We start from the raw sequence: 25234 nt of genomic DNA, 5'->3' as shown, positions 1-25234 counted from the left end.
TTTCTCAAGACACTAGAACATCCAAGAAGCCTTCTCTATTCACACGGATCCACACAAATCAAAAATTTCACCTCACTTTACTCTCTTTTCTCTTAAGGAAAGAGCTAGGAGCTTTCTTGAGTCTCCTTTGTCAAACTCACGGGTCCACACACCAAAAGAAAGACAAGGCTCCATCTCAATTCTTCTTTCTCTCTCAAAGAAAACTAGAAGACTCAAAAATTCTGTCAAGCTCTATGCCTCTCACACTTTTGGGTTCAACCACTATGAAAGGGAAATCCTTTCATGCAAAATTGATTCTACTTCTTTTTCCCCTCAAGAACCATAAACTTGGTAAGGGTTTAGCTACTCTCACCTTAGAATCTATAATTTCTTCATGGAAATTTTAGTAATGAAATTTGTGGTTTATAAAATTAGGAAATCATGAATTTGTAAGTCCATATATATATATATATATATATATATATATATATATATATATATACTATTTTAAGAAGCTTTGAATCTGTGTTGGTGATTTGTTGAAGGTAGATTAGGGTTTTTACTAATTAATGATTAAATATGATTAAGAAAGTAAGAAAAAGTTGGGATGAGTACTTTTGATGTTACTACTGGGATTTTTTTTTTGTATTTGATTTTTCTCTAAATGGTTAAATTATTGTATATAAGTTTTTTCTAACATGTCTAATGAGTGCATAAAAATTCTCATATGATAATAAGACTATTTGCAATCATTTTACAATTTTACAAGAAAAACGTTTCAAAGCTGCCTCTGTGACAGATTCTGTGTTTATGCATGATAAATTATGTATTAAATTGTATACAGAGATTTAGATGCTAGGGATAATTCCAATGAATGCTAAGACACATATGGTTGTAATGGAAGTGGTCTCACAGCACTTGGATTTATATAAAATAATGGTTTAATTTCTAAGTTGTATGAAATTCTGTTAGGACATATTTGAGCATGTTGTCTTGTATGATTTTTAGTAAATCATGGTTTTATTCTTTGACTCCTAAATTGATATGGCCTTTACTAGACATCCAGAGGAGTGTCTTTGTAAAATTGTATGAGGATTGGATGTGTTTAGATAGCCCTTTTGTATTTTACAAATGGGGTATATGCCACTGAAATGAGCAGTAAACAGTAAATGATAACTCTGACTTTGAGGATTTAATTCTAAAGTTAGGGTGAATGTTTTGAACTATAAATTAATATGCTTATCATTTAGTATGTCTAGAATCATAGATAAATTTTGTGTAACTTGGTTCAAGGTTTAGTACTCAAAGGAGGAGTTCTAAACCATCTGATTGTTATTTTTATGAAGCTATCTTGTTCAATGTGTTGCCATGTGAGTGTATATAATTACATGACCATACTTAAAAGAGTTTATGTTTACGCATGCATTATTGCTCTAATCTCAAAGCACCTTTTGAAATGAAGTTGGCTCTTCTAAAGATATGAGATTAATGTGAGAATGTTGGTTTCTCTATGATTTAGAGATATGAGATTAATGTGAGCATGTTGTTTGATGAATGTATTTTGTGTTTGTGGGAACGTCGTTGAGGTGAGATTAGGATTTCCTTTATTTTAAGATATAGGTTTTGAGATGAATGCGTAAGTTTATGATAAGGAGTAATTGATAGTAATAAACTTTGATATTTGATTTAGGTGTTACCAGTACTCAAGTTTAAGCTCCTTCGACTGTAGGCTCTCAGTTCCTCTACTTTCAGGTAAGAGATAAGTTATATGAGCATTTGGTAAGTCATGAGGTTATTTTAAAGTATATTATGCATTAAAAAAGTTTGTGATTAGAGATATGACATATAATCATGTTTCAGACAAAGATATATTCGTGAGTTCTTGAAACTTTATGTATATGATTTAAGCATATTGATGCTATTACTAATTCCACGAACATGATGTTTAAAGAAAACAATGGAAATGATTTTATTATGAAATGTTATGCAAACTATGAATTTCAGTATGATACATAAGAATGAAATGTTTTTGGGTTATGTCCTCTAATGATCTGAACTCTACCAATAGGGGTTTAATTACTGACTTTCCATGGAAAAAGTTATTTGATTGGCCATTAAAAGTGGGACTGGCTCTACTGTACCCGCCCTCGTTGGTTACGGCCAACTTGTGGAGGATGTCAACCTACACCCATAGTTGTAGATATGTATTATGATGTGATCTCGGGAATACCTGGCATTGTGGGGAATGCTAGATGCCTAGCACAGTGGTGCTAGAAGCCTCCGAAATAAGTACAGACTTATCAGATATGGATTAACCAATATGTTATGAACAGCTATATTATTTTATTGATCATGAGGGGATAAAATTTTTTAAATGCATTATGAAAAGTTAAAAGCTCTCATGAAAAGAAGTTTTTGATGAAAAGAAAAGTTGTTCTTTAAAGATAGAAGTTTCTGAAGTTTTGTTGTGCTTTAAAGATAAAGAATCTGATGAAAAGGTTTTAGTGTTATTTAAAGATAAAGCTTTTGATAAAGGTATAAGTTTATGTTAATAAGTCACCAAAAATTAGTTCTTTAAGAAATGTTAAGTTTTATGACTATAAAAGTTATAATATTTTATGAGAAGAAGTTTATAAAGAAAAGTTTTCTTATTTGTTAAGATGTTTTTAATGTAAGATAAAGTTACCAATTATCTTATTTAAGTCAAAATGACTATTTTGTAATAAGACTATATATATATAGGAGATTGGAATATCCCAAAAGTAGCCACCAGCCAATTCTATAAGTCTTCATGGTCTTTGAGAAGAGCATTCAAAACAGACTACCATGTTAAGACCATAGAACAAGTCTATGGAATAAACAAGGAGTACGAAACGTGCTACTTGTTATCCCCTTCAGCTATCCAAAAGTATAAAGACAAAGGACATAATTTCCTACACATACGATTAGTCCAAATTGGAGTGAAACCACTCACCAGAAGAGGTTTGAACAGCTCAATCCTCATGGCACTTAGAGATGCTCGTCACATCAGATTCGACGACAGCCTCCTAGGAACCATAGAAACCAGTCTTAGCAACAGACCCATCCATTTTAACTGTTTCCCAGATTTTTCTATCTATCTCCATGACAACACAGTTATCAAAGCCCTCACACTCAATATCAAGACCCATGGAACCCTCATGACACAGGGAACCAGTCAGATCGCCTTGACATATAGAGTATACTACAAGTGCATGAGAACGAACATGAATGTTGGAGCACTTGATAGGAGAAAGAAAGGTGAGACAACCCTCATCCAAACCACTGACCCTAGTGCCAGGATTCAGGTTCCAAGAACCTTAAAATGGACAGAGGTCACTTTCCCAACCAATTGGACTTTAGAGAATGAGAACCATACTCTACAGATTCAAAACCCAGCCCAGAATCCAGATCTAGAATTTGTCCAACAACTAGCTGACAGCATGGTCAGGTTAAGTTTTGACAGATCTAGGCTTAGCACTCCTCTAGACTATGAGTGTAGACCACCCCTAGATATATCTCGGTTTAGATCACCAATAGATCTACACCATCCCCATAGGCAGTCACCTATCTACCTTAGAGATAGATCTACATCCCAGTGTAGCTCAAGCAGACCTCTAGGATCACCATTCCCAAAGTCTAGAAGAGATCTAGGTGTACAGTTCCAGGAAGTTAGAACCAATTCCCAGCTTACCACACCTTGCTACACAGCCAAACAGGATTCGATTGTCAATGAGGAAGACGATCGTGAGCAATCCCCCCCATCCCCATCTGGAACTGATATGGAACAACCACCATTTCAGCAAGAGTCCATAGATAGCCAGCTTCTGGTATTAAACAGAGACTTCGTTCCTGACCTAGGAGAATTAGGAAAGGAATTTGGTTATGAGGAAAACAGAGTCAAAAGAGAAGCCTACAAAGCCAATTACACCAGAGAGCAAAAAGAAAAGGTATTTGAAGCATGGACGGCATTCATGAGGGATATATCCCATAATGTCCCCTTTTTCATATACTTTGAAAGGTACTTTGGCCAGCACAAGCAGTTTTGTGTTCTCACCAGAGCTTGGACCATAGAAGGACCTAATGCAAATAAGGAAGTTGTCAGGTCCAGCCATCCACCTCTAGTCAAATTACCCACAACTAGGCACACCAGTCTCAGTTACCCTAAGGACAAAATAGCTTTAGAAATTGTAGCACAGAAACTAGAAGAACTAGTGAAGAAGAAACTAGTCATCCCTTCACTAGTTTCAACAAGTCAGCTTAAGGTTTTAGATATCCATACAAGCTCTAGCAGTTCCTCCTCAGACACAGAAGAAGAGAAAGAACCCCTAGAAGCCAAATGGAAACATCTGAAAATGAAAATACTTGAAAACCGTAATAGCAAAGCCCCTCGGCTAAGGATAGTTTCAAAAGCCTATAGCAAGGCTAAAAAACTTCAAAATGGTGTTCCACAGAAACTAGGAAAATGCTTCAATTGTGGCAAGCGTGACCATCTCAGAAAAAATTGTGGAATCAAATCCTTTACCATAAAAGTAGATGACCACATGGTCCAGTCTCAAGAGCCTAGCCAAACCCACCAGCCTTTGGTACAGAAAACCAGTAAAACTGAACCTAGGATCCAACCCAAGGTAGATTTAGAACAAATCTACAATAGGTTTGTCCAATCCAAGAAGGAAGTTAAGATCAACGACCTTCAAAAAGAAGCCAAGGAAACAAAGTGTAAAATTAGAACCTTAAAGCAAGAGCTTGATGCACTTCAGAAAGTCCAACAGTTGAAAAATATTTCTCATCAAGGCAGTGAGGAAGGTCCCTCATTTCAAAACCCTTCTAATGATGAAGAAACAGTTAACCCCACAGCTGATCTTACCCAAGAACCTTCCAAAGAATTGTTCTTAGATACTATCAGTAGGATTAACTTCCACAAATGGCATTCCAAAGTCAGGATTGTCATTAGCAAAGACTTTGAATTCGAGGTCATAGCCTTAATTGATCCAGGTGCTGATCTTAACTGCATTCAAGAAGGAATCATTCCCTCCAAATACTTCAAGAAGTCTAAGGAGAGATTGACATCTGCTAGTGGAGGTAAAATGCAGATTGAATTCAAACTTCCAAAAGCCCATGTTTGCCAAGATAACATGTGTTTCAAAACCACATTTGTTCTTGTCAAAAATATGACAGACAAAGTCATCTTAGGAAATCCTTTCCTATGCATCCTGTAGATTTTTCCGGAACCTTTACAGGATGCCCTGAGGTACTTTGATTCAAGATATAAGACTTCAAGCCATTGATCCCAATTTCCAGTAATTCTGTTTTTTCCCAAAGATTCAAAATCCACTGGATTAGCAGGTAGATTATAAGATTAAAACCAATCTCTTGGATAGAGAATTCTCAGTAAAATGGTGGGACAGTCTAAGAATTGAACAAGTCATCAACCAAGTCTATAAGGACTATCCTCCTCCAATCTAGCAACCCATTGCCCACAAGACAAGATCTCAGTCTAGCCTAGACTCCATCCAAATTGCTGGAAAAACCAGCAAAGAATTAAAAGAACTAGCCCAGCAGCTAATGGCCTACTCACAGCAGCTAGAATCAGAAGAACAGGTTTCTCCTACTGCTTCAGTAGCTTTAGTTAATCACAATCCAATTTATCCTCTTCAGGATTCCCAAGATCCATATGATGGGTATAATTTGGATAGCGATTAAAAAGTATCCTGACCAAGCAACTCAGGATAAGGTTCCAATCCGGTTACTATTCAAAATCAGCACCAGCCACTGATATGAACAGTACTCGCATCATAAACAGTACCAGCATTCAGCAGATTCCCCGACAGATTACTATTCATCCAAAAACGACAGATGAACAGTACTCTGGATAAGCAAGGGGACAAGTCACTATTCATGAACAGTAACAGTTACTGTTCACAGACATAATCATTTAGAATTACTATTGCTTTCGGTGGAAAGAGTTTCTTAGTGGACCAGTACCTAGAAACATTAACACCATCCAAGCAGACTCTGTCTCCAAAACCTTAAACCTGATTAGTGCCAAAACCATACATCTTAAGTACCTTTAGGAGGAAATGAGATACAAGAAAGTTGAGGACCAACTAACTTGCAAAACCCTCCAAGAAAAGATTAGAAAGTTTGGGGAAAAACTTAAGCAGTAAGTTTGCTCTGATCTACCCACAGCTTTTTGGCATAGAAAGAGACACGAGATAGCTCTCCCATATGTCAAAGATTTCAATGAAAAAGATATCCCTACCAAAGCTCGACCTATCCAAATGAACCAAGAACTCATGGATACTTGCAGAGCAGAGATAGAGGACCTCCTTAAGAAATGAATCATTAGAAAGTCTAGATCACCATGGTCCTGTCCTGTCAGTTGGGGCCATGAGATCACAGTTGTGAAAACCGGTTGAGGTATTACAAAAGTAAAGGGGAGCCATCTGATTACAATGCTAAGGGTTGTAAAGAGGAGGCAAAGCTGAGTGAGGTATTTTTGGAGTTGCTCCTAAAATTAGACCTCTGAGGTATTCTGGAACTTTTCCTAGAATTGGACCTGCTTCAGAATGGAGTCTTGGCTGCCTTATATAGACTGGAGGGAGCCTTGGATGCCATCTGAAGATTGCTAGAATCACGGAAGGTGAATTTTCTTTTACTGAGGTGAAAACTCTTTCCACCGAAAGCAATAGTGATTCTGAATGATTATGTCTGTGAACAGTAACTGTTACTGTTCATGAATAGTGACTTGTCCTCTTGCTTTTTCGGAGTACTGTTCATCTGTCGTTTTTGGATGAATAGTAATCTGTCGAGGAATCTGCTGAGTGCTAGTACTGTTTATGATGCGGGTACTGTTCATATTAGTGGCTGGTACTGATTTTGAATAGTAACCGGATTGGAACCTTATCCTGAGTTGCTTGGTCAGGATGCTTTAATCACTATCCAAATTGTAACCACTGTAAGGATCTTGTGAATCCTGTAAGGATCTTGTGAATCCTGTAAGGGGTCAATTGGGCATCAGTTTACTGAGGCTTCTAAAGAGGCAGGAGAAACCTTTTCTTCTGTCTCTAGTTGTTCTGACTAGTCTATAAGCTGCTGGGCAAGATCTTTTAATTCCCTGCTAGATTTTTTAGCGATCTGGATATAATCTAGGCTGGACTTCGTCAGTTGCCAAGATTAGGGACAACATCCTTCTGAATTAAGGACCCTCAAGAATTACATATCTCCCTCAGGCTCAACACTCTATTATAGTTATTATGACTATATTGATGCCTTTGAGAAAGTTCTCTTCATTCAGAATCAGAATTACAATCATTCATGGTTCTTAATGTTTAGCAGAGACTTCTTCGGTCAACTTCCTTCTTGGTTTCTCAAATGGTGGGAAATGTTTGGATCAATCCCTCAGATTTTCCCGGAACCTTTACAGGATGCCCTGAGGTACTTTGATTCAAGATATAAGACTTCAAGCCATCACTCCCAGTTTCTGGTAATTCTACTTTTTACCCAAAGATTCAGAATCCATTGGATTAGTAAGTGGGATTATAAAATCAATACCAATCTCTTAGACAGAGAATTTTCAGTAAAATGGTGGGACAGTCTAAGGATTGTCAGAGCCAAGTTGGCCCGATCGGAGTTGTAAGTTACTTTTTATCATTCAATCAAGTTGGCAGCAGTGACGCCATAGTTATCCAAGTTACTTTGATATTATAATTATTTTGAATTATATTGATGGATATATCTCCCATACCCCATATATTGTTTTACATCTATTTCATGATAACTTTACCATTCCCATTGATTTATTTCTTCATCTATTACTATTTCATCATCTTTTTTTACATCTGTAAATGGTAGGCTGAGCCTCCTTCTTAACCATTCTATTTGTTATTCGGTGACTATTTGTTCAGATTAACTTTTGCTTCCCTGTTATCCCGATTCTTCTTATTTTTATGTTTAGCCCTAAAGTTTGTTGCAGAAATATACCTGTGAGACTTGTTAACCGAGCTCTGTGTGGTCTCTAAACCATAATTTTCCGAAAATCTTCCTGGTTTGGTTTGGTCAGCCCGTGTAGCCGGGGAAGGCGTTGAAGGGTGGTCCTCATTTTGGAAGAAAGTACGGTAGGTAACCGAGTTCACAGATTAGGTGTCTATCTCACTGTTGTATACTCCTGTTCCAGATCTAAAGGTTAGATCCAGAAGTTTGAGGATAAAGGTGACTAGGTCGTAATTGTTAATTTAAGCTTGTAATCCTGAACTATGAATAGGTTGTTTAGAAGTTACTCTTCTACTAGCAATAGATGTTCCCAACCATCATCCATCCCAGAGATACCAACAGATGTAGGAATAATTAATTCGGAGTCTTATGAGTTATCCGATGTAGATCTAGACATAGGAGATTGGAATATCCCTAAAATAGCCACCAACCAGATCTATAAGTCCTCATGGTCTTGGAAGAGAGCCTTCAAGACAGATTATCATGTCAAGACTATAGAACAAGTTTATGGTATAAATAAGGAGTACGAAACGTGCTACTTGTTATCCCTTTCAGCCATTCAAGCACATAGGGACCAAGGTCATAACTTCCTACACATAGGTTTAGTCCAAGTCGGAGTTAGGTCGGAGTTGTAAGTTACTTTTTATCATTCAATCAAGTTGGCAGCAGTGACACCATAGTTATCCAAGTTACTTCGATATTATAATTATTTTGAATTATATTGATGGATATATCTCTCATACCCCATATATTGTTTTACATCTATTTCATGATAACTTTACCATTCCCATTTATTTATTTCTTCTGAAGCAGGTCCAATTCTAGGAAGAGTTCCAGAATACCTCAGAGGTCTAATTTTAGGAGCAACTCCAAAATACCTCACTCAGCTTTGCCTCCTCTTTACAACCCTTAGCATTGTAATCAGATGGCTCCCCTTTACTTTTGTAATACCTCAACCGATAAAGGTTCCGGTTCAGAGATGGTCAAACAAAATTTAGTCTGTAACTTAGTCTGGAACTCTAGATCACCATGGTCACCTTAGTCTGTAACTTACTTTGTTAATTTTGTTCATCTCAACCAGAAAAATGCTGAGATAGAAAGAGGTGTTCCCAAATTAGTCATCAACTACAAGCCCCTTAACAAAGTCTTAGAATGGGTAAGGTACCCAATTCCCAACAAAAAAGACTTAGTCAATAGGCTTAGTAAAGCAGTAGTTTTCAGCAAGTTTGATATGAAGAGTGAATTTTGGCAAATACAAATTAGAGAGTCTGATAGATATAAGACAGCCTTCACCACACCCTTTGGACATTACGAATGGAATGTAATGCCCTTTGGTCTCAAGAATGCACCTTTTGAGTTCCAAAATATCATGAATGAGATCTTTAATCCTTTCTCCAGCCATGCAATTGTGTACATCGATGATGTACTCATCTTCTCAGAATCTTTGGAACAACATCAAAAACACCTAAGAGCATTCCTCCATACTATCAATCTCAATGGTCTTGTGGTTTCAGGCCCCAAGATCAAACTTTTCCAAACCAGGGTTCGTTTCTTAGGTTTTAATATTCACCATGGTGTAATCAAACCCATAGATAGAGCTATCTAGTTTGCAGATAAGTTTCCAGATGAAATCCTAGATAAAACTCAGCTTCAAAGATTTCTAGGATCTCTCAACTATATCCCAGATTTCTATCAGAATCTCAAACAACAGTGCAAACTTCTTTTTGAAAGGCTTTGAACCAATCCATCCCCTTGGAATCCAACCCATACCACAGGCTGACCATAAGGTGGCCTTTCATAATTTGGTTTTGGAATTGTTGAAACCAAATAACGATTGGCAATGTTTGATGGTGAAGCTCATCTGTCGTTTTTGGATGAATAGTAATCTGTCGGGGAATCTGCTGAGTGCTGGTACTGTTTATGATGCGGGTACTGTTCATATCAGTGGTTGGTGCTGATTTTGAATAGTAACCGGATTGGAACCTTATCCTGAGTTGCTTGGTCAGGATGCTTTTTAATCGCTATCCAAATTATACCCATCATATGGATCTTGGGAATCCTGAATAGGATCAATTGGATTGTGATTAACTGAAGCTACTGAAACAGTAGGAGAAACCTGTTCTTCTGATTCTAGCTGCTGTGAGTGGGCCATTAGCTGCTGGGCTAGTTCTTTTAATTCTTTGCTGGTTTTTTCAGCAATTTGGACGGAGTCTAGGCTAGACTGAGATCTTGTCCTGTGGGCAATGGGTTGCTAGATTGGAGGAGGATAGTCCTTATAGACTTGGTTGATGACTTGTTCAATTCTTAGATTGTCCCACCATTTTACTGAGAATTCTCTATCCAAGAGATTGGTTTTAATCTTATAATCCCACTTGCTAATATAGTGGATTCTGAATCTTTGGGAAAAAAGTAGAATTACCAGAAACTGGGAGTGATGGCTTGAAGTCTTATATCTTGAATCAAAGTACCTTAGGGCATCTTGTAAAGGTTCCGGGAAAATCTGAGGGATTGATCCAAACATTTCCCACCACTTTAGGAACCAGGATGGAAGTTGACCAATGAAGTCTCTGCTAAACATTAAGAACCATGAGTGGCTGTAATTCTGGTTCTGAATGAAGAGAACTTTTTCAAAGGCATCAATATAGTCATAATAACTATAATAGAATGCTGAGCCTGAGGGAGATCTGTAGTTCTTGAGGATCCGTAATTCAGAAGGATGTTGTCCCCAATCTTGGCAACTGACGAAGCCTGTGATGATGAACTTATGATAGAGGACTACTGAGGGGTCCCTGCTGTTGAAGATGTTTTCTATTTGAACAGACTTTTCCTGGCTAAGGATACTCTTATAGAACTTGATATCTTTCTCTGGATGCTTTGGTAAGAAATGCCATCCTTGTGGTAGAACTTCCATGGCTAGGGCAAGAGGATTAAACCTGATGTGACGAGCATCTCTGAGGGCCATGAGGATTGAGTTGTTCAAACCTCTTCTAATGAGTGGTTTAACTCCAACTTGGACTAAACCTATGTGTAGGAAGTTATGACCTTGGTTCCTATGTGCTTGAATGGCTGAAGGGGATAACAAGTAGCACATTTCGTACTCCTTGTTTATACCATAAACTTGTTCTATAGTCTTGACATGATAATCTGTCTTGAAGGCTCTCTTCCAAGACCATGAGGACTTATAGATTTGGTTGGTGGCTATTTTAGGGATATTCCAATCTCTTATGTCTAGATCTACATCGGATAACTCATAAGACTCCAAATTAATTATTCCTACATCTGCTGATATCTCTGGGATGGATGATGGTTGGGAACATCTATTGTTGGTAGAAGAGTAACTTCTAAACAACCTATTCATAGTTCAAGATTACAAGCTTAAATTAACAATTACAACCTAGTCACCTTTATCATTCAAAGGTGAAGTTACTTTTGAATTAACAAAATTTGTCCAACCAGAAAGGGGGTAAGTTACAAACTAAGGCCATAGTGATATTGAGGGTGACTAAAGTTACAGACTAAGTTATAGACTAAAGTAAGTTACAGACAAAGTAAGTCACCCTTCAATGCCTTCCCCAGCTACACGGGCTGACAAACCAAACCAGGAAGATTTTTGGAAAATTATGGTTTAGAGACCACATAGAGCTCGGTTAACAAGTCTCACAGGTATATTTCTGCAACAAACTTTAGGGCTAAACACAAAACTAATAAGAATCGGGATAACAGGGAAGCAAAAGTTAATCTGAACAAATAATCACAGAATAACAAATAGAATGGTTAAGAAGGAGGCTCAGCCTACCATTTACAAATGTAAAAGAAGATGATGAAATAGTAATAGATGAAGAAATAAATAAATGGGAATGGTAAAGTTATCATGAAATAGATGTAAAACAATATATGGGGTATGGGAGATATATCCATCAACATAATTCAAAATAATTATAATATCAAAGTAACTTGGATAACATCTGTTACTATTTCATCATCTTCTTTTACATCTGTAAATGGTAGGCTGAGCCTCCTTCTTAACCATTCTATTTGTTATTCTGTGATTATTTGTTCAGATTAACTTTTGCTTCCCTGTTATCCCGATTCTTCTTATTTTTGTGTTTAGCCCTAAAGTTTGTTGTAGAAATATACCTGTGAGACTTGTTAACCGAGCTCTGTGTGGTCTCTAAACCATAATTTTTCGAAAATCTTCCTGGTTGTATAGTTTGGCCGGTCGAAGTTGTAAGTTACATTTTACTTTCAATCAAGTTAGCAGGCATCACCGCCATAGTTATCCAATTATTTTGAGTATTATCATTATTTTGGTTATTTTCATGGATATATCTCACATTCCCCATATTTTGTTTTACATCTACTTTATGATAACTCTTCCATTCCCATTCATTTATTTCTTTATTTGTTACTATTTCATCATCATCTTCTATCTCCATCTTTTAACTTTATACCATTGGTAGGCTGAGCCTCCTTCTTAACCCTTCTGTTTATTATTCTGTGATTATTGGTCCAAATTAACTCTTGCATCCTAGTTATCTGCTTCTTCTTGTTTGTGTTTAGCCCCAAAGTTTGTTGCAGATGTGTACTGTTGAGACATGTAAGACCAGATCTCAGGTTAGTACACCTTGCTACACCGCCAAACAGGACTCAGTTGTCGATGAAGAAGACAACCGAGAACTGGCCCCTCCATCCCCGTTTGGGACTGATATGGAACAACCATTTCAGCAAGAACCCCAGTACCCTCCAATAGATCACCAACTCATGGTAAATAGGAAAGACTTCACCCCTGACCTAGTAGCCTTAGGAAAGGAGTTTGATTCTAAAGAAAACAGAGTCAAAAGAGAAGCCTATAGAGCCAACCATACCAGAGAGCAAAAGAAAGAAGTTTTGGAAGGATGAAAAGCATTCATGAAAGAGATATCCAGCAATATCCCTTTCTTTGAATACTTCGAGAACCATTTTGAATGGCACAAAAAGTTGGACCAAAGAGGACACTAAGGAAGTTGTCTGGTCCAGTCACCCACCCATGGAAAGCATAACCTTTAAACACCGAGGAAGTAATGTAGTTGCCTCCCCTTTCAAGGTTCTCTCTGGTGAGGAAAAACCAGTTAAGAAAGTGATAGAGCAAAACAACTACACCAACCAATATTTAGATGTCATAGGAAAACAGCTTGATAGGATAGAAGATAGGATTGAGAACAAGGTTATCCTCTAGCCAGGAAGCCCTAGCAAGCCTATCCGAACCCTAGAAAAGCCTTTAGTCAAACTTCCCACAACTAGGCATACAAGCCTCAAACCTAAGGATCAGACAGCCTTAGAAATCATCACCCAAAAGCTGCAGGAATTAGTGAAGAAGGAACCAGTCACCCCTTCACCAGCAAGAATCCCCAACTTAATGTTTTAGGAACAACCTCTAGGAGCCCAACAGCCTTAGAGATCGTTACCCAAAAGCTTGAGGAACTAGCGAAGCTGAAACCAGTCATCCCTTCGCCTAGGAAAACCCCACAGCTTAAGGTTTTAGATGTCCACACAGCCTCTAGTAGTTCTAGTCAAGCCTCACAAGAATCTAACAAAGAAATAGGACAACTAGAAGACCAGTTTAGAGAACTTCAGGTAAAAAGGCTTTACCACTCCAAAGTAAGTCCAATTAGCCTAACCAAGAATTGGTATCCTAGACCAACACCTCCTGACCTCCAGTTCGAGGAAAGGAATGTTAGCAACTAGTTCTCAATATCCTCTAGTAAACTCTATGAATGGAACATAGATGGTTTATCAGAATAAGAAATCCTAAACAAAATCCAGCATATGACCATGGTAGCCAATAACTACCTGGACGAAGGACGTCCCTATACAGAGGTCATAGAGCTCATAGCATTAGGATTTACAGGAAAACTTCTGCAACGGTTGAACAATTGCCTAATAGAAGAGTCTAAGGAAGACATCAAGAATGCAATCCAAAAAGATAAGGAAGGAACCCCCATCTTTGATGAGCGCATAGGAAGAGGAATTCCTGATGGAGTAAATACCCTGATCTATACGATCATGAAACACTTCATAGGAAAACCCAGCAATATCACATCTAGGATTTACGAGCAGTTAAGTAACCTTAGATGTAAAACCTTAGGTGACTACAGGTGGTATGAAGATGTCTTTACTACCCGAGTCATGCACAGAAGCGATTGTAACTCTCCGTTTTGGAAGGAGAAGTTTATCAATGGCTTACCCACACTCTTTGGCCAGAAAGTCAAAGAAACCCTTTGCAGCCCCTTAGGTGTCATAGATTATGATAACCTAAACTATGAAGACATCTCTAGCGCCATCCGAAGTGAAGGAATGAAGATGTGTAGAGATTTGAAAATCTAAAGCCAAGCCAGCAAAAACAAAGCCAAGTACGAAGTAGGGAACTTCTGTACACAGTATGGCTTACCCTCAATAAACCCTTCCAAAAAGAAATCCAAATACAGAGGAAATGAATCCTCTGAGAAATTCCATAGGAAGAAAACATCAGCCAAGTATTATAGAAAATAGAAGTATAGTCATGATGATTTCTATAAGAAAGGAAAATCCAAATCCACAGGAAAACCCATTCCAAAAGCATCAGGAAAATGCTTCAACTGTAGAAAGAGAGGCCATTTCAGAAAAGAGTGTAGAGCTAAGGCCAAATCCCTTATCAACACCCTTGTTAATGACCAACTCAGTAAGGATGAGATCTTTAAGTTGTTAGAACTTGACCACTCGAAAAGTGAGACTTCTAGTAGTTCTAGTGACCAAGAGATCCAACAGTTATACCAGTCATCCTCTGAACCCTTTAGAGCCTTTTTTAGTACCTCTAGTGGCCTGGATGCACCCATACCATGTAAAGATAGTTGTTATAGGAACAAAACTATCAATGTTCTCAGTAAGCAAGAAGAGCTCATCCTAGATCTCATAGAATAGATCGATGACCCAGTCAAAGCTTAGAAGCTTACCAAATTCCATGAAACCTTAGTTAAGGAAACCAATAAACCTGAACTAAGGATCCCGGAGCCCAAAGTAGACTTAGAAAAGATCTACAATAGGTTCACCAAGTCCAAGAAGGAAGTTATAATCAACGACCTTCAAAAGGAAGTTAAGGAAACAAAATCTAAGATTCGAACCCTCAAGCAGGAACTAACCATTCTTAGGGTTGATCACAATTTCCTTGATCAAAGAGTGAAACATTTGGAAAATACTTCTCATTAAGGCAATGAGGAAGGTCCCTCATTTCAGAATCCTTCTGATGAAGAAGTTGATGAATCTCTTAATCCTACAGCAGACATGGTCCAAGAACCATCTAGTGAGAAGTTCTTAGATACCATCAGTAGGATTAACTTCCAAAAATGGCATTCCAAAGTCAGGATTGTCATCAGCAAAGATTTTGAATTTGAGGTCATAGCCTTAATAGATTCAAGTGCTGATCTCAACTGCATCCAAGAAGGAATCATTCCCTCCAAGTACTTCAAGAAGACTACGAAGATATTGACATTTGCAAGTGGTGGAAAATTGCAAATTGAATTCAAATTCCCAAAAGCCCATGTTTGTCAGGACAACATATGTTTCAAAACCACATTTGTCCTTGTTAAGAACATGACAGATAGGGTCATCTTAGGAAACCCTTTTCTATGTCTGCTCTACTGTTTCACAGTGGATAGTGAAGGTCTCACTGCCCATCCCTTTGGCCAATCAGTCAAGTTTGAGTTTCTTAGGGGCCCCGAACCTAGAGAAATTAGCAGCCTCCAGGAAATCTCTGTCTCCAAGACCCTGAATTTGATTAGTGCCAAGACCCGGCATCTTAAGCACTTGCAGGATGAATTGAGATACAAGAAAGTTGAGGAACAACTAACTTATAAAACCATCCAGGATAAGATCAGAAAGTTTGAGGAAAAACTTAAGTAGGAAATCTGCTCTGATCTACCCACAACCTTTTGGCATAGAAAGAGATAGGAGGTAGCTCTCCCATATGTCAAAGGTCTTCAGGAAAAGGACATCCCTACCAAAGCTCGACCTATCCAAATGAACCAAGAACTCATGGATACTTGCAGAGCAAAAATAGAGGACCTCCTTAGCAATGGAATCATTAGAAAGTCTAGATCACCATGGTCTTGTTCAGCATTTTATGTCCAAAAGAATGCTGAGATAGAAAGAGGTGTTCCTAGGCTAGTCATCAACTACAAGCCCCTTAACAAAGTCTTAGAATGGGTAAGGTACCCAATTCCCAACAAAAAAGACTTAGTCAATAGGCTTTGTAGAGCTGTGGTTTTCAGTAAGTTTGACATGAAGAGTGGTTTTTGGCAAATACAAATAAAAGAGTCTGATAGGTATAAGACAGCTTTCACCACACCCTTTGGACATTACGAATGGAACGTAATGCCCTTTGGTCTAAAAAATGCACCTTCTGAATTCCAAAATATCATGAATGAGATTTTCAATCCATTCTCCAGCCATGCAATTGTGTACATTGATGATGTACTTATTTTTTCAGAATCATTGGAACAACATCAGAAACACCTAAGAGCATTTCTCCATACCATCAAGCTCAATGGCCTTGTTGTTTCAGCCCCAAAAATCAAACTTTTCCAAACTAAAGTTCGGCTCTTAGGTTTTGACATTCATCATGGAGTCATCAAACTTATAGATCAAGCTATCCAGCTTCAGAGATTTCTAGGATCTCTCAATTACATTTTCGATTTCTATCAAAACCCCAGGCAGCAATGCAAACCTCTCTTTGATAGACTTCACACAAATCCACCTCCTTGGACTACAGATCACACAGCAGTCGTCCAGAAAATCAAAAAATATGTCAAGACACTTCCTTGTTTAGGGATTCCCTCTGTCAATTCCTTTAAGATTGTCCAAACAAATGCCTCTAACATAGGTTATGGTGGCATCCTCCTCCAGCATGTCAGTCCCGATTCCCCTGAACAGATAGTCTATTTTCATTCAGGAATATGGACTCCCACTCAGATTAATAATAGTACTATTAAGAAATAAATATTATCTATAGTACTATGCATTTCAAAATTTCAAGGTGATCTTTTGAATCAAAAGTTTTTAATAAGGATTGATTGTAAATCTGCAAAACATGTTTTGGAAAAAGATGTTCAAAATATTGCATCAAAACAAAATTTTGCACAATGGCAAGCCATCCTTTTAGTTTTTTAACTTTGATTTAGAAATCATAGAAGGAAACCAGAACAGCATTCCTGATTTCCTAACCTATCAATTTTTGCAAAACAGCAACCAGGATGTCCGAAAAGAAACCAGTACAACCCCAACCCCCAAAATTTCCTAAACAACAAACCCCTAGTGGTACTAGTCAGGAAAAGAACCCTAACAAACTTGTACCAATCACCCCTAGCCAATTAGTACCATTCTCCCCTATTCAGGCAAAGAACCCTGGCTAGTATGCCCCAGCCTCGCCTTCAACTATTGCCAGTCGTTATTTGGTTTCTACAATCCCAAAACCAAATTATGAGAGGCCACCTTATGGTCAACCCAGTTACATTTCAGCTTCAGCCACCCGGCCTCCAAAAAAAATCTCCCTATACACAATCAAAGAACCTTTTGGCCCCATCCAATCCCAAAAGCCTTCTTTCTGCCCAACCAAGAAAGGAAGATCTTCTTATGTTAAGAAATCTTTCATCCAGCATATCTCTTATATTGAACCACACCTAGTTCATATAACAGACCCCCTTGCCCTTGCCATGGAAGTTTTGCCATAGGGATGGCATTTCTTACCAAAACACCCAGAGAAATATATCAAGTTCTATAAGAGCATCCTCATCCAGGAAAAGTCTGCTCGAATAGAAAACATCATGAACAGAGGAGACCCCTTAGTAGTCCTCTATCATAAGTTCATCATCACAGGTTTCATCAGTTGCAAAGATTGAGAACAGCACCCCTCCTTGTTAAAGACACTCAAGGATTTCAAGTCTCTCACAAGTTCAGAACTCCATTATAGTTATTATGACTACATGGACACCTTTGAGAAAATTCTCTTTTATCATAATAAAAACTATGACCATTCATGGTTCTTGATGTTTGACAAGAAGTTCTCCTGTCAGATTCCTTCATGGTTCCTCAAATGGTGGGAGATGTTTGGATCAATCCCACAGATTTTCCCAGAACCTTTACAGGATGCCCTAAGGTACTTTGACTCAAGATGCAAAGCTTCAAGTCATGGTTCCCAATTTCCAGCAATTCTGCATATGACAGTCATGTACAGGATCCACTGGATAAGCATGTGGAGCTATACCATCAATACTAATCTACTAAATAGAGAATTCTTGGTAAAATGGTGGGACGGCCTTAGGATTGATCAGATCATCAATCAGCTCCATAAGGACTTTACCCCTCCAGTTCTGAGAATGGTTACAAGGTCTCAGTCTAGTCTAGACTCCGTCCAAGTCGCCGGAAAATCTAGCAAGGAATTAAAAGATCTTGCCCAACAGCTGCTTCTCCGATCAGAACAGCTAGAGTCAGAAGAAAAGGTTTCTCCTACCTCTTCAGAAGCCTCAGTAAACCGCAATCCAATTAACCCTTTCCAAGATTCACAAGATCCCTATGATGGTTACAATTTGGACAGTGATTAGATTATTCTGATTAGCACCAGTCACTACTCAGGATAAGATTATTCAAGATATGATTCCAATCCAGTTACTATTCAAGAACAGCACCAGTCACTATTTTGAACAGTACCCGCACTCAACAGAATTCTAGACAGGCTACTATTCATCCACAATACTAGTCACTGTAGATAAACAGTGCCCCGAAAAAGCAAGGAGACAAGACACTATTCATGAATAGTAACTATTACTATTCATGAACAGTACCATACACAAGATTCCAAAAGTACTATTTGCTTTCAGATCTAAGGTTAGATTCGGAAGTTTGAGGATAAAGGTGATTAGGTTGTGATAGTTTGTTTTAAGCTTTTAATCTAGAACAATGAATAGGTTGTTTAGAAGTTACTCTTCTACCAGTTCTAGATGTTCCCAACTACCCTCCTAAAAGGGGGGTAAGTTACAGACAAAGGGGAAGGCCGACTAGGGCCATATAATAACAAAAGGAAAGGCCGACTGAGGCCATCTGGTTACAGTTGTAAAAACTGACTGGGGTAATACAAATGTAAACTGGGGTTGCCATCTGATTACAAGACTAAGGGTTGTAATAAGAAGGGAGGAATTTTGGAACTCTTCCTAAAATTGGACCTGCTGAAGAATAAGGCCTTGGCTGCCTTATATAGCTAAATGGAGCCTTGGATTCCTCTGAAGATTGCTGAAAATCCAGAAGGTAAAATGCTTTTACTGAAGGTGAAAACCTTTTCCACCGAAAGCAAATAGTACTTCTGGAATCTTGTGTATGGTACTGTTCATGAATAGTAACCGTTACCGTTCATGAATAGTGTCTTGTCTCCTTACTTTTTCGGGGTACTGTTTATCTACAGTGACTGGTACTGTGGATGAATAGTAACTTGTTTGGAATTCTGTTGAGTGTGGGTATTGTTCAAAACAGTGACTGGTGCTGTTCTTGAATAGTAACTAGATTGGAATCATATCTTGAATAATCCTATCCTGAGTAGTGACTGGTGCTAATCAAAATAATCTAATCACTATCCAAATTGTAACCATCGTAGGGATCTTGTGAATCCTGGAAGGGGTTAATTAGATTGCGGTTTACCAAGGCTTCTAAAGAGGCAGGAGAAACCTTTTCTTCTGACTCGCTGTTCTGATCGGAGAAGCAGCTGTTGGGCAAGATCTTTTAATTCCTTGCTAGATTTTCTGGCGACCTAGATGAAGTCTAGACTAGACTGAGACTTTGTAACCATTCTTTGAACTGGAGGGTAAAAGTCCTTATGGAGCTGATTGATGATCTGATCAATCCTAAGAGCTTCCTTCCTATTCTCCTGAATGCTTAGTCTGTGGAGGGGGCATCAGATGGATACCTATCATAGGGATCCCATGGGGAATCATAATTGTACTCATGCTTACAATGGATGGCATACTGGTTGCAAAGGCCACAGTATATTAAGGGTTCATAGTCTAGATTCGTTCCTCGAGTAATGAACCTTCTGGGGTTGCAATTACCAATCCTCTGGAGATTGATGGTGGTGGAATATGGCCTGGTGGTAAATACTGAAATTCTTCCTGTGTTTCCTATGAAATGATATTCACTCCATAGTTCACTTGTAATGTTTAGAATTTCGTTATTGAACTGAAATGATTGTTCCATATCAGTCCCAGATGGGGATGGAGGGGATTGTTCACGATTGTCTTCCTCATTGACAACTGAATCCTGTTTGGCTGTGTAGCAAGGTGTACTAACCCTGAAGTTCTAAACCTAAATCTCTTCTAGACTTTGGGAATGGTGCCAAAGGTCTGGTTGAGCTACTCTGGGATGCAGGTCTATCTCTAAGAAGGATAGGTGACTATCTAATGGGTTGGTGTAGATCTATTGGAGATCTAAACCTTAACTCATCTAAAGGTATTTTAAACCTAGATTCATCATAATCCAAAGGGGTTCTGAATCTAATCTGATCAAAACTTAGTCTAACCGTACCATTGGCTAGTTGTTGAACAAAATCTAGATCTGGATTCTGGGCTGGGTTTTGGATCTGGAGAGGATGATTTTCATTCTTGTTAGGACATATGTGTTTCACTTGTTTAGAACATATGTCATTCATTATTTATGTAATTGGCCTATCCTTTGTCAAAACGCACTTTACTTGTAATTGGGTAGATTTAGGATGAGGTTAATGCTTCAAGAAACAAGGTTTCAAGATCAAGTGTTAAAACCATGCAAGTCTGTCCAAGAAACTAGTTGAGAAGTGCTCTTCATTAAGGCTCGACAACTAGCTCGACAGCTGCATCTATCGAGCTTTAAGAAGCTGTTCTAGCTCGAGGCTCGACAACTGCAGGACAGCACCTCGACACTTGTAGCTGTCGAGATTTAAGAAAAACAGATTCCTAGTTCTGTTTTAACTCTAATCCGTGGATGTGTCTTTGGGCCTTCTTTTCTCCTAACCCTAGACATATAAAAGGATTATTTTAAGGGCCGTCAAAGTGTGGCAAGTTGCACAAGCATTGAGAATTCCTTGTTCATGCACATTGTAACTTAAAACGAAGTTCTTGCCCTAGTTCATCTCTCTTGTGAAGAAGTTGTTGTGTTTTTGCACCGTAGGGTTTTGTAACCAAGCATCTTCTTGATCTTCATCGTGTGGATGAATTGAAGAACTTTGCAGCCAACAAATCTTCTCTAGTTGGTGATTGAAGTCGCGTACTGGGATCCGCGCAATTGGTTAGTCACGTACTTAGGAGCCGTGCATTGAAAGGAGAAACTGTCACTACAGAACAAGTCCAATTGGGTATTGGGGTAAGGGTTCAACTGTAGGTTGGTAAGGTACTTAGAATTCCTTTACTTGTAACCGCTTGTTGTGATAATAGTGGAGTTTCGGGAGTGGTGACCTTAAATTCACCCGGTGGGGTTTTTGCCGTGTAGGTTTTCCCCATTCGTAAACAAATCACTGTGTTATTTATTTTCCGCTGCATACTTTAGTTTATTGGTGATTTGTTTGTGCTACCACGCGTTTGCATTTTAACTTGATTAATTAATAACTTAGCTAATTAATCAACTTAATTCATTACAAGGGGTCAATATGTTTTTGACCTATCAATTCTCTAGAGTCCAACCTGTGGGAAACGTGACCTCAGACCACTTCAAGGTTCTAGGTACCTGAATCTTGGCTCTAGGGTCAGTGGTTTGAATGAGAGTGGTTTTTCCCATCTTTTTCTTGTCAGGTGCTTGGACATTTAGATTTGTTCTCATGCACTTGTACTAAACTCTATATATCAAGGCTATCTGGCTGGTTCCCTGCACCATGAGGGTTCCATGGGTCTTGATATTAAGTGTGAGTGCTTCCATGACATGTTCATCATGAAGGAAAATTATGAAATCAGGGAAACAATTAAAATGAACTAGTCCACTACTAAGACTAGTTTCTATGGTTCCTAAGAGGCTGTCATTAAACCTAATATGACGAATATCTCTAAGGGCCATAAGGATTGAACTGTTCAACCCTTTTCTGATGAGAGGTCTAACTCCGACCTGGACTAAACCTATGTGTAGGAAGTTATGTCCTTGCTTCCTATGTTCTATTAGGGCGGATGGAGTTAACAAGTAGCACATTTTGTACTCCTTGTTTATTCCATAAACTTGTTCTATAGTCTTAACATGGTAGTCAAAAGAGAAGCCTATAGAGCCAACCATACCAGAGAGCAAAAGAAAGAAGTTTTGGAAGGATGGAAAGCAGTCATGAAAAAGATATCTAGTAATTTCCCTTTCTTTGAATACTTTGAGAACCATTTTGAATGGCACAAAAAGTCTTGTGTCATTACCAAAACAAGTTGGACCAAAGAAGATACTAAGGAAGTTGTCCGGTCCAGCCATCCACCCATGGAAAGCATAACCTTCAAACATTGAGGAAGTGATGTAGAGAAGAAGCAGATAACTGGGATGCAAGAGTTAATTCGGACCAATAATCACAGAATAATAAGCAAAAGGGTGAAGAAGGAGGCTCAGCCTACCAATGGTATAAAGTTAAAAGATGGAGACAAAAGATGATGATGAAATATTAACATATAAAGAAATGAATGAATGGGAATGAAAGAGTTATCATAAAGTAGATGTAAAACAAAATATGGGGAATGGGAGATATATCCATGAAAATAACCAAAATAATAATAATACTCAAAATAATTGGATATATATATATATATATACACACACACATGATTTTAAACAATCAATATTATATTTGGTGACTTTGTAAGAAATAAAAGAAATTCAACCTGAAAGGTTTTGGTAATATTATTCTGATAAGAAAAAGGAGAACAATTATTTTCTTATGAAAAAAGTATAAGTTATTATTATGAATAGTATAAAATACTATGCATGAAAAGATGTTCTCCTATCAGAGTAATCGTAAAATGAAATGATTTGATTTACATGCATTCTTATTAAATTCTTATGTATCTTACCCTTACTGAGCTGTGTCGCTCACCCCTTCCACTCTTTCAGTCAACAGGTTTTATTTTGGAGCAGAGGAAGCCTTAGTCGAGTTTTGGAAGGAGCTGGTTTTAGTTTTAAAAGCATAGATCCCAAATTAGCAATTTGATGTTTAGCTTTGTAGTATGATGTATTTTAGGATCTAATGAAAGTTGTGTACCTTAAAGTATTAAGAGATGTATTATGTGAAATTTAGAACTTTAGTAACCGGTAGATTATGTTATTTTTTTGGTACAGTGTAGATGCTCTGAATGTCAAGTGAAAAGTTATATCTTTTAAGTAAAGAAACAAGACTAAAAAGAAAGAGGGAAGCTTTTGTAAAAGTTTTTGTTAAAAGTTAAGTTGGTTCTTGTTAATATCAGGTTTAAGCTTGATATTAGCATGCCGGTCATGGTCACAAATCCAGGTATCGGGTTTGGGTCGTGACACCTTGCATAGCCTAACACCATCACAGCAGCCCAGCACTACCTTGCACACAAGCCACCAAGCCCGCACACAAGCCACCAAGCCCACACAAAAAGCAACCCAGCCAAGCCACCATGCCATGAACCATCACCTTGGGTCAGCACCACCTGCTGTTGCTCATCATCACCGAACCATCTCTGCCCACCATAGCTCACCACTATCATGGCCTTGGGGCATCATGTGGAGTAAGGTGCCTCCACATGCAGCCCCTCCTTATGCTCATCATTCTGAATGCAACAAGGAGATCGAGTCTGTCCCCCTCCAAGAGCATTTAGGAGCTTCACTAGATAGGCATGAGAAGCCATTGGTATCTTAAGAAAACATTAAGCCAAGTGACTGGCTTGATGTTGTCCAAGCACTCCAATTCCTCATGCCTTCATCAGCAACTTGCAAAGCTCCTAACAGTGTGTTTGAGGAAAAAGAAAGGATGAGTCGTCAGAGAAGGTTGTTATATTTGCGTGGGTACGTGTCATTTGGTACGTGGAAGTTCGTTAACGTTTCAAGGACAAGCCAAAAATGCCTCGGTTTTACATCTCCATACAACGTCGTTTCATGATTTAGTGGGGTGTGTTGTGGCATACAAAGTTTGTAAGCACCTAGCCAAAGTATAATTAATTGTTAGTACACAATTACATATCTTGTTGCACACAAACCACAGCATACACAATTTATTTTTTGAATTGAAATTCCTGGCATTATGATTATGGAATAGACACTGTCCTAAAACATATTACATATATGTAGTTAGATATATTTAGATATTTTCAACTTTACTAAAGAGAGGGAGGGGCTCCCCTTGTGTGAGAGGGAGGGAGCATACTCCCGAAGAATGCAATAACAACCTTGTCGATTCTACCTCTAAGCTTTTATAGCTACATTGGCTTCTTCAAATTAGTCATCTATCACCCCTATCTAGTATCTGCTACAATAAATAATGTGGCTAGCATGAACATTTCAAGAGGCAATGCTTTCCCTCTCCTTATAACTCAAAATGAATTCAGGTCAATTAAATAGACCTATGTCAAAATCCAGGTCAATTAGTTGTCAAGTATTGAGGAATATATATATATATATATATATATATATATATAACACACACACACACACATAGAGAAGGGTGGGTCTCACCCACCATAGGGCCCAAGGGCCCACCCCTCTGTTAAAGGAAGGGAGCATACTCTTGGAGTATACAATAACAACCCTGTTGATTCTACCTCTAAGCTTTTATAGCTACATTGACTTTTTCAAATTAGTCATCTATCACCCTTATCTACTACAATAATCAGAGTACAATATAGTTGCACACAATGAAATCTTTCATCCAAATACATTGAGATCAATTGTTACTTTATTTGTCACCATCTTTTTTTATAGTTCCTCATAACAATGATCCATTCTTTCTTATGATCAACTAGGTAACATTTTGAACAAATCTTATCACTAAGTTGGTTTTATGATACTGTATCAAATTAAAACTCAAGTTTGTGCATTATGTTGCTAGGCTTGCCAAAAAAAAATTATATGTTATGTTTTTAACATGCATGTACTCATTATCTAATTGGTCGAAGCAAGGCATTTATCCTAAGTTAGTGCATCTTTGGAATGTTAAGTTATCGACAACAAGCATTATCAAAAAGGTCCCCATTAATCTATTACATACCCTAATCAAAAATGATAATCATTAATACTTTAGGAGTAA

The 25234-nt window shown here is 38.1% G+C and overlaps 1 long non-coding RNA gene across 1 annotated transcript; it reads left to right on the top strand.

Moving 5' to 3' along the window:
- The first annotated feature begins 86 nt into the window (after positions 1-86).
- On the top strand, positions 87-23324 carry LOC142623184 (uncharacterized). Its single transcript, XR_012842069.1, has 3 exons — positions 87-330; positions 1670-1731; positions 23083-23324. It is a non-coding gene; the product is annotated as an uncharacterized LOC142623184 (long non-coding RNA).
- Positions 23325-25234: the final 1910 nt, after the last annotated feature.

This window comes from Castanea sativa, chromosome 2 (genome assembly GCF_040712315.1).
Source record: "Castanea sativa cultivar Marrone di Chiusa Pesio chromosome 2, ASM4071231v1".
NCBI classification, from domain to species: domain Eukaryota; kingdom Viridiplantae; phylum Streptophyta; class Magnoliopsida; order Fagales; family Fagaceae; genus Castanea; species Castanea sativa.
The sequence above is the reverse complement of the archived record's forward strand: the minus strand, read 5'-3'. Positions and strand labels throughout refer to the sequence as shown.